The sequence below is a fragment of the Protopterus annectens genome, chromosome 5.part1, assembly GCF_019279795.1.
Source record: "Protopterus annectens isolate FY-2018-M chromosome 5.part1, PAN1.0, whole genome shotgun sequence".
Lineage (NCBI taxonomy): Eukaryota > Metazoa > Chordata > Ceratodontiformes > Protopteridae > Protopterus > Protopterus annectens.
In genome coordinates this window covers 399583402-399594366 of record NC_056736.1, presented here as the reverse complement: position 1 = coordinate 399594366, position 10965 = coordinate 399583402, and the positions used below count along the sequence as shown (strand labels likewise).

General features: G+C 37.2%; 1 protein-coding gene across 2 annotated transcripts in view; it reads right to left on the bottom strand.

The window, feature by feature from the left end:
* The window catches only part of RAI2 (retinoic acid induced 2), a 598166-nt gene extending 587764 nt beyond the window's left edge, over window positions 1-10402 (bottom strand). The window contains exon 1 of one of the 2 annotated variants that reach the window (XM_044073058.1): window positions 9859-10402. The gene's annotated coding sequence lies outside the window, so the exon portion shown is untranslated. Of the gene's footprint in view, window positions 1-9327; window positions 9815-9858 lie in introns of those variants that run through there. The other variant, XM_044073059.1, reaches the window with a different exon arrangement.
* Between the last annotated feature and the right edge of the window lie 563 nt (window positions 10403-10965).

Below are 10965 nucleotides of genomic sequence, written 5' to 3'. Positions count from 1 at the left end.
ATACATTGTTTTATACTCCAAACAAACTTCAAAGAATGTTTCTTCATGCAGATGACAAATCCTAGAGGTGTGATGGGGAAGAAAGAGGTAACAGGGAACATATGTTTTGGGACTATACTAGTTCACTTATTTTAAAATTCCCTATAGAGTACTTTGTCAGAAATATTGGGTGAGCAAATGGGTGTTAAGGAAATTATTCTTTTCAGCTGCGACACAGACCAACTGTATTTTGAAGTACTGAATGAATACTGTAACAGAGAAAGTAACTGGAGGTGGGATCTTTAGAAAAGGGAAGGAGCAAATTGCATATAAATAAATGGAGACCGTGGGAACAATATTTACAGAATAATGTTGAGGAGGAGGAGTAAAATTTAAGGGAAGGCAGGAACTGAGTAATTTATGCAACATTGAACTAATGACAATTATAAAAATGAACATACCTGACATATAATATATCTAAACGGAAACAAGTTAATATGGTTGGTCTTCTTTTATATTAATGTATAACAATATGAAGAAAAATTACCAACAGTAACAAGATTCCACGTCGAAAACAGCAGACACAAGAACTAACTTCCAAAAATCCAGAGAGACTCAGAAATGGCTAGGCAATCCAGTGTGTAGAATAAAATTCCATTTATTTTTCACAGAACATGAGCGCTTTCAGAGGAACACTGCTTCATCAGATGTATCATTCAGTTAAAAATTTTGCATTTAAATATAAAAAGCTGTTATCAATTATCCAATCAGTAAGTAGCCCACATTTAAAGAAACAAAATGCTAATGTCATCTTTCTATAATGTCATAAAACAACTGCAAGAACACATTTAAGAAGACTGAAATCAACACAGCTTCTCTGCAGAATACTTTTATATGTCTATACTTCAGGAAAAAATAAGTAAGCTGTCTCCGTTTTTCTGGGGATGAAAACACTCAGTTACAGCATATTTTCACAACCAGGTTGCAAGTGACTCACTCTGCAAATATTAAAATCAAACCTTGACTGCTTGTCTGCTCCTAGAAATTTATCTGAGCAGTAGTATCAGCAGCTTTAGACATGATTTCCCGTAGTGGATGATGTCTGTGGCGGGATTGTGCCACTGTTCAGCAACCGTCGAGAACAGTCCGCCTTTGAGAAATACATCAAAGAGATATTTGTGTTCAACGTCCATCACAGCAACTGGTAGGGAAGTAGTACAGGCCTTTTAAGTGGAGTAAGAACAAGAAAAAACATGAAGAAGGAAGGAGCCTGACTTTCAAGAAGACAGCCTCCTGGCATACCAAAGTAATACAGACAAGAAACTATTGGAAGAAAAAAGTGTTACCTCAAAAGTAATGGATGCAATAAGCATGTACTTTATTAAAACATAGAACGTCGAACCAGCTTAAACGCATTTGATAAAAATGTTAATCACTTGCAGTTGGTTCACAAAGTCTTGCTAGCGTTTATTATTCCTTTTTCCCCAGTGTCATACAATATTGATTAGGAGTTTACAGACATCTTTTTACTTAAATCATTTCACGACCAGTTTTATAATTATGCGAGGTACGAAATCTAGTTGCGATAATAAAGTACCAAAACTTTTTTATCTAAACAGTGGTCTTGCTTTTAACATAGGCTTAAGGGGGCCTTGTCATTTAATCCATGATCAAAGTCTCCCCTCAAACTATCCATTTCACTTCTAATTGCTCAGTACTATTTCTAAATGTCACCACCTCTAATGTTTCCCTATACCCTTCCTATTGCTCTAAATTTAAAAATATGTTTAGTATCCGTTTCACTGACATGTTTAGCCAGTGCATTAGAACCACTACCTTTACCTATGTGATAAATATACTCTTTTATTCTATCCCGAAACGCCCTGTCTGTTTTGTCCACATAAAACTTCTGACATTTCTGACAACTAGCCAGATAAGACTATATGCACTGAATCACAAGTAGCAGGCACTTTAAAAATAAATATTTTTATTCTGATCAGGATGTACAAACCTATTAGAGCTATCGATATATTTACAAGCATGACATTTACCACATGCTATTGTTGTGACCCCTAAAAGCCGAAAGAAGAAGAAGACTGATTTCATATTTTTAAATACGAATTTTGGTTTACTATCTACAATTCCTTTTATTTCATCACCTGCTGTCAATAATATACCAATCTTTATTGATGACCTCAGTGTACATGCGTGAATTATTAGAAAAATAAATGGGAACTCAATTTTCCTCTCTGCGTCTCGTTTTTCTTTGCTGTATTTACTATTCTATCACTAGAAAAATAAGGTTTAGCTATATCATTTCTCTTTTTTCTGACAATTTCTACAGCATTTTCCACTTCTTGACTCTTATACCCTCTATCTACAAATGCTTTTCTTAGATTAACAGTGTGATCTAAAAAGTCATTGCCTTAACATTGAGCCTAGAAGCTCTGCTCGACTGAGGGAAGACTTTGGTCATGGGTTAAGTGACAAGGTCCCCTTAAAGCCTATGTTAAAAGCAAGATCACTGTTTAGATAAAAAAACTACTATAAAACTTTTCTAATATATTAGAGTTTTTAAATTTTATTTAAATAGTTCTACATTTGTAGTCATGAGTATAATACTTTGTGTCTATGTGTTCATGCAGTTGTTTTATGACTTATTATAGAAAGATAGTATTAGCATTATGTTTCTTTAAATGTGGGCTACTTACTGATTGGATAATTGATGACAGGTTTTTATATTTAAATGCAATTATTTTTAACTGAATGATACATCTGATGAAGTGTTCCAGCGAAAACGCTCATGCTCTGTGAAAAATAATTTTATTCTACACAATAGATTGCCTAGCCATTTCTGAGTCTCATTGGATTTTTGGAAGTTTATAGTAATGTATGTTTGCCTTTGTCTTAAGTGATGATAAAGGTGTTAAATTTTGCCTGGAGGTGCCTCCATGGATACTTTGTCCACAAAATATCACCCCATCCCAAGTGCAGATGATAAATGTTGGAGAGGCGAGGCAGGTGAGAGGGTTGACTGAAGCAAGATCCCAGCTACAGGAGTGTAGGACACAGACTCAGAGGCTGACAGAATCTGTTTCTGGGAAAGATATTCAATTATGACTTGAACTATACTTCATAGGAACAATAAAAACAGACACCCTTCCTAATTACACACCCTTCCTAATTACACTTGGCCATTAATATACATTACTATTCCCGGAGCCAAAAAGGTAATAAAAAAAAATGGAAGTCCTAGAGATCTATCAGGGTAGAAAATGTGAAGTATATACTTACAGATGTGGTGGATGCAGAGGAAAAAGCATTGAAAAAGCAAAACAGAAAAACATTAACAGAAAGGGATTTTGTGGTTCAAAGAGTTGGAAAGAAGTAGCTAACTAAGAATGGCATACGTAGACGGATGGCTCCCATTTCTAGAGTTTTTTTTGACAAGCAATCAGTATCTCTTGGAATGCAGTACAAATATTATTTCTTGACAGTTTTTTTTTTTTTGTGGCAATGGGTAATGTTTTTGTTCCTTGACAGGGTTTTTTTTGGGGGTGGGGTGGGGTGGGTGGGTGGGTTATGTTTTAGTTTTTAAGTATGTTCCAGTTATTTGTAATCTTTGTTATTAGTATATGTACTGTTAAAGGAGCACGGTTGATTAACACACCTGAATTTACATTTATGCCACTGATAAAACACCCTTAAGAGTTGACCTAGTAGTAAGAATAATTTTCTTCAACAAAATTCCCAAATCCTTATTTCACCCAACTCATAAGCAAGGGTACGGCATCTAGGTCCAAGGAAGTTAGAGTACCACTCTACTCAGCCCTTTTCAGACCCATCATCAAATACAATGTCTTCTCTAGCGTGTACCTAACCAGGCACCCGCAACAGTTGGAACACCCTCAAAGGTTTCTCACCAGGAGAATCCAGGGTATGAATACCTTCTCCTACACAGATTGCCTTAAGACCTTGTCTTTTTACTCAGTCTTCTACAGATTCCGAGAGGTGATCTTTGCCTGGCATACTCAATCCCAGCTCTGATGGACGTCTTGCACATTTGCAAAACAAACAGCACCAGAAACACAAGATCCTAGGACCTGAACTTTGACTGACATAAACAGAACTTGCTGTAAAGGTGTGTGTCTCAGGGGATCCCCGCATTGTGGAACAGGTTCCACATCCATGTAAAGCAGCCTCCGTCCCTGACCCTTTTCAAGCAAAACCTTGACCATTGGATGGGAAATCGTAATTTGCCCCCAGTCTAACCCCCATGCTTTAAAAAGCCATTATCTAAAAGCCCTACATAAGAAATGAACAAAGGATATTTACAGATAAAAGATTAACTTAAAAAAAAAAAAATATATATATATATATATATATATATATATATATATATGTGTGTGTGTGTGTGTGTGTATATATATATATATATATATATATATATATATATATATATATAGAGAGAGAGAGAGAGAGACACACACTTACAGATGCAAGAATATGCTACAACATTAGCTCACAAAGCAGTTTACAATGTCAAAACACATATGGAAAAATGGAATTATGCTTAGCAAAGCTTTACGGATAAGATGAAGCCATAATGACACAAAAGGCTTATCCTGCAGGGATAGCATACCATTACATAGAGAAGTATGTCGACATTAAAAGAGACAAGTTAGAATAGCTGTAAGAAAGGACTAGCATTAGAACTCTACTAGGATACTGTTCCACAACGAAAGCTTTTTGTAAAACTAGAAGCAAAGGATTATACTTGTATTAAGTAGAAGAAGCAACCACTTGTCAGAATGGCTCAATACACAGTATTAGTTTGACAAAAACGTAATTGAAAAAAATTCAAAAATAATGTTGTTTGGTGTTAAAGTTTCCAAAATGCTACTGTTTTCATTATTAGAGTTAGTTTATGACAGCCACCAAGAATCCTTACAGGGTTTGGCTGCGTCAATCTCAGCCTCAACAACCATGCAGAATACACAAGTCAAACTGACATAAAAGGTAACAAGACTCATCAGTCTACAGACAAAAATATTCTCATACAAAAATTATGCCCACTTTCCCTCATTATATTGTATATGCCTTATAACAAGAAACTGCTCTAAACTATTTTAAATCGAGTTTGTTGCTTCACTTCCTTGTCAGGCACTAGGGAGTGTTGCTGGCTTAACTATCTAAAGCAGAGCCACTCCAGTGACAGAGGGATAAAACCCTAAGTATGTTCCAGGGAATCTGGGCTCGATTAGCAGCTTGGGGGGTTTGACAGAGTTGGCAGGGAGGATAGGGTGTTCCTATCTTGGGAGGGATGATACGTACCGACATCTGTCTAGTATAGTTCTAGGAAAGGCAGGAACTCAGACAGACTAGATGTCAGACTGGGGGTGGGGTGGCTTGACAGACATCTTAGTGCATTCCCTTAGGAGCTGGAGGGTTGAGCACACAGTATTGTCCCAAGCCTTGCCAATTGTAGCTTGGGATGTACGAAAGGGCCTATAGGGCACTAAAAAAAAAATACCCCAGACCTTGCATATGATGGCAGCCTTCCCGTTGTTTGGCCCACAATGCTGGAGTAGAGCAGGCTTATTGGGTGGGGCAGAAAACTGGAAGTAAAAAGGGGGTACGAAATGAAAAAATTATCTAAAGCAGAACCATTTTACTGGGCAAGCTACTCCTTTCTTACTACTTAGACCCCTCATGCGACGGTTAAAAGCAAGTCAGGCAACTACTGCCTCAGGTCTCAACACATTTGTTCACCAACACTTAAAAGGCCACCATTCTATCTGGCTATTACAAAAACGAGCTTCCAGGAAAATACTGTCAGCAGTCTACATCTGACACTGTTCTCATAAATGTGAAAAAAATTCATTTAATACCCTTGGTTCAACAACATTTAACATCTTAACATGCGAATGTTACAAAGATATAGTTTAACATTATCTCATTCATAAATAAATGATAGTCTAGCTTTCTTTGGTCTGTACAGGAGATTTAATCCATTAAACAACCTTTTAATTTCTGCCACTGTACTATTATTTAAACTGGTTATGCTATAAAAGCTATATTTTACTTTATTTTATTAAGCCTCACTAATTTTATTTACAGTGAACATATCAGGATGTGTTTAAATGGAGACCTCAGTGTGCTGCCTTTGGACTGGGTCATTGCTAAAAGGGTCTTTCAACAACCCACGTACATGGTTCACAAATGAAAAACAAAACAAAAAATAAATAAATAAAAAGAGATGTAGGAAAAAATTTTCAGGAAATTAGACTAAGTGCAGTGGAGAAACTTCACTTTTTTTTATAGTGTCAGCCTTTTTTTCATTTAACTAACAGATAAACATAAGCTTAGAATGGAATTCAATACACAAAATATAAAGAGAACCAAAGCAGTCTGATATGAAAGCTCAGGGTACACTATATTAGCATGAACTATCTGAATAAGTGAGTTATGTTCTCACTCCTCAACAGTCATAAAAGTCATGCCATCTTACTGGATGGCCTGTGGGGAGGAAGGGGCCATGTAGTCAATAATACAAAGGAAGCAATACAGTGCCACCTATGGCACACCTAAAGGTTTGCTCTTGATGAAAGAAGGTTTTTATGCACACACTACCATACATTTTATACAAAATGTTTCCTCTACATTTTCTTATAATGGGGTATCAGGTCAATGTGTGTGTGTTTGAGATGGGAAAATAGCCAGACACACACAAAAATACTGGCAGAGGTAACCATCAGTGACAGTACTGCTCAGGAGTAAAAAGCCTTTCATGGGAAAACAGAACTCTCTGTGATGCTGAATCCCTGTCAGCCTCCCACAATGCAAGATTAACATTTATCTCTGGCGACTGCCTAGGTGAGCCGTTACTGATTTGATCAACACACACACAATCACACCTTCTTCTGTCAATAAGCAATGTAAAGGCAAGCCGAAACTTATGTTAAGCTACATAAAATCAACCATATTGTTCAGATTATACTTAAGTGCAATGCTGGAAGCACACATACATGTGCATTAACCTAGGTTTCACAGTAGTTTCTGCTCACATGATCCTGACCCATGGATTATCTCTGCTTTTGCTCAAACATAAAACCATTGGTTTGTCAATCCATAGCTATGGTGACAGCTACAAAATCATTATGCTTTTACAGATCTTGGTTTATGCATTAAAACCCAGTGAACACTTGTTAAAACTTCTGTTCACATGCTGCTGTTACCCAGGAGCCTTAACATCAATGGATGTGATTAACTCCAGTATTCCTGGTAAATGCCTGTATCCAGAAGCACTGATACACTAGCCTAGGGTGCCTACTTTACCAGTACATACATGGAACTTGGAAGCACACATCACTTTCAATATGCAACATTCTGAACAGGTTAAAAATCAAAAATGGAGTTCACATTACTTAGAATGACTTTTCATGCCTTATACGCTGAAATCATGAAAATGACTGCATTTTTGCCTACAAACGTTAACACTTCAGTTCCACCAACCATGAGCAACAGGACTTAGCTGTCTGTCTGTGTTACGATACTTTATATATAGATTAGGAAAGCAGAGTGATGCAAAGTGAGACTTCCAAATTCTATTTACTTTTCTGTGCATTTTTTATCTCTGCAGTTGTTTCATCAAGTTGCAAATCTCCAATATTCATGCACCCCCTTCAGTGTTCATTCTTCAGTCAGGGAATGTGGCTAGCACTGAGAAAGTCAGTCTTTTCTTACTTGCTTAGAACCCATCAGCTCTTCCACAACAGCATTACATTTTATTACAAATGGGTCAAAACACCACAAGGGCAAAGCTATCTTTTTTTGCTTAAGTATTCAAGAGGAGAACAGAATTTACTACATTATGTCCTCAGCTGGTCAATGACTAGAAAAATACAGGAAATGTTAGACATGCAGGCTAAATTAATATGAATCACCCCTACACATTTTTGTTTTTAAGTTACTTTGGAATAAGTGCAAGCATCTAGCTGAGAAGAATAAAAGAGATGAGAGATTAGATACCATTTAGTCCCATTCATACCATGGAGCCAACCTTCTGTCCACACTATAAAATATGTAAGCCACACATGAATAATCTTGTACAGTTTTGCAGGAAAAAATATATTCATTTCCTTTAGAACAGCCCTTAGGAATATTAAAATAGTCACTTTTTGGTGAATGTGATTCTTTTAGGAAGGTAGCACTCCTAAAACAAATTAAAAACGTTCTCCAAATGAAGACTTTTGAAAGCTGCATAATACACAACTTTTTTTTTTTTATAAGCTATCGAGTTTGTTTCCATATGCAAATATTAGAATACTTTCTATGAGTAAGATAGTAAAACATTTTATACTGCTAAAAATCTAAACACAATTCACATTATCTGGAAATGCACTAAAATCCACTGAAAATGACAGGACATAACTTACGTATTTAAGAAATAAAATATGCTTAATTTATCCTACAAGGTTAACTGTCATTAATAGATTTAATAATTAAGAGATCCACCCCAATGTCTAAAAACCCCATCCTGAATTTTTTATGCAGCAGATATATTTCAATGTATATCTAAATGTATATCTAGATCCTTCTCAGGGAACTTGTGCAAAACAATGCAGCAGCTGTTTGGCAACATGCACAACTCCAAAAACAAACTAATGGGGTGTGAACCAAGGCTCCATTTCACATGGTTTTAACACAGAGATACTCTAAAATAAAGGATAAAATAGCAATATTCACCTTTTTACAGAACAAAAATATAATCACAAGAAAGACATACATATGTGTCTTGCTTTGAAATGAAGCAATCAAAAGCCAGTATAACAACTAATAGCCTTGGAAAACTGTAACATCTTTTTATACTTCATTATTTTTTTGGGGAGGGGGGAATTCAGTTTAATAAATGTGAAACGGTGAGAAGATATCTACATTTTCATTACATACAAACAGCATGCATATCTCATAGAACATACACAAACTGTGCTTATGATACGCTTAGGACCCCAGTAATGCAAGGCATAATTTTAAAACAATCATGTAATAATTAAAAATATTATCAGATTTAAAAGGGGCTGCATTCGGAAAATCTCAGATGAAATTTAAAGCTGCCCTGGCCTTTTTAATACAAGGGATTTTGACAGATGGCAAACCCACGAGCTCCTAGAAGGTAAAAGGTCAGTTTAAACAGACAGAGAGATACCATGTCAAACAAATGCAATGTAAATTGCAGTATCTGTACGCAGCACAATTTATTTATTTAGTGATTTAAAAATTTGATATTTTATTTTCCTTGCCGTTTTAGAGGGACAAAATAAAACCAATACAATGATGGAGGTATACCTGCAGGCTGCAGCACTAGATGACGCGTTTGCTGTTAAAAATCAAGTGCAGCACCGCCCGCAGGTGACTTTTCCACGCCACGCAGAAGTACCATTTCACCCAAATCAAAATGACTGCAAACCTCTTTTCATCCTGCGAAATCCCTGAGGCTGGCACAGCCCTCTGGTCACATCATTCTGCATGAAATACCGTGGAAATGATAGGTACATTGAATATATTCAGCCTGAGCCTCGACTGGGAACAGTTGATTTTCTCACAAAATGTAGGGCACCCCCGAGAAGGTTTTTTTTTTAAATCCACACCCAACTGTCATGGTTAATACTTTGATAACAACTGTTTGTTTTATAGCAATGCACCCCCTACATCTGCTAAGGACCTCGACAGATAACAGGTCAACAATAAACTGACAAGCCAAAAAATATCAAAACAGACTAACGACGCTACATACTAATCTCGCCTTCCCACACATTCCCGTTTTTGACTGGAGCAGCGGGTGGGAACAATGAAAGCCCCAAACAACTGCACTCGTACCTTGACAGCAGTACCTCCAGTGACTGCTCTTTTCCTTCCTCATTACACCCCAGATACGTGAATAGCCACAGCACACAGCGTCCTCATTGACAGCGGGTTCGGCTTCAGGCAGTCTCCTTTTTTGGATTGCAGTTCAGTCAGTAATCTAATTCCAAGTATTCACCAGTGATGTGAAACCCCCAGGTTCAGTGACAGGCAGCGTTCCTTGTTCTCAGACTGGGGCCCCGACTACTCCAGACTTTCTCCCAGCAGAAGCTGCGCCATCACCAACCGGCAGCAGCTTCCCCCGTAGTCACCGTCGGCCCATCTCTAGCCTTCAGCTTCCCACAAGCTTGAAATTTGTTTAACCTTGTGTTTGTTGCTTAACCCTTTCTGTTACTAAACATTCAAGGCAGTATTAAAGGATGCGACGGTCAGGGGAATCTTGAGGGGTGACAAGCGGAACTTATTAAGAGGGGAGGGTGGGATAACTAAATCTTAAAAAAAAAAATTGGTGAAGCAGTATACTGGCACAGATCTGTTGACAGTGGACGACATGCGCAACCCCCCCATTGACCACACCCCCACCAAACTGTCAGAAACAGTCACGCCCAACAGTTTCGTCTGGCCACGCCTCTACTGCCTCAGCATCCTCTTCACTTGGGGACCACGGTTAAATTGATGGCGTGTTTACAGAATGCATAGGAGCCCACCTGTACTGTGTCTCTGCACAGTGTGCATCTAGTCAGGTAACTAAATAATTTCCATGTGCAACTTACATTCTCTGTCTCATAATGGATATGTCTACAATAAAGTTATAAGCAGCATCTAGTAATAACTAGTGGTATTCATGATACAGAAACAAGTATGAAGTATGAATGGGTACTATCTTTTTCTAATTCTTGAAATGATTTAAAACGGGAAAGAGTTTTTTCACCCTTAGGATCGTTTTGGGGATTTTGCTTGATAACATATACGGATATCTAGAAATGGAAAATTCACATAAGCTCTACACGAGGTACAACTGCACCCCCCCCCCAAAAAAAAAAATAAAATGCATTACTTCGAATATTTTAAATGTTATTTGCCTTTTAAGTTAAGCTTTCAGTGTTATCTCGTGATGTTTTC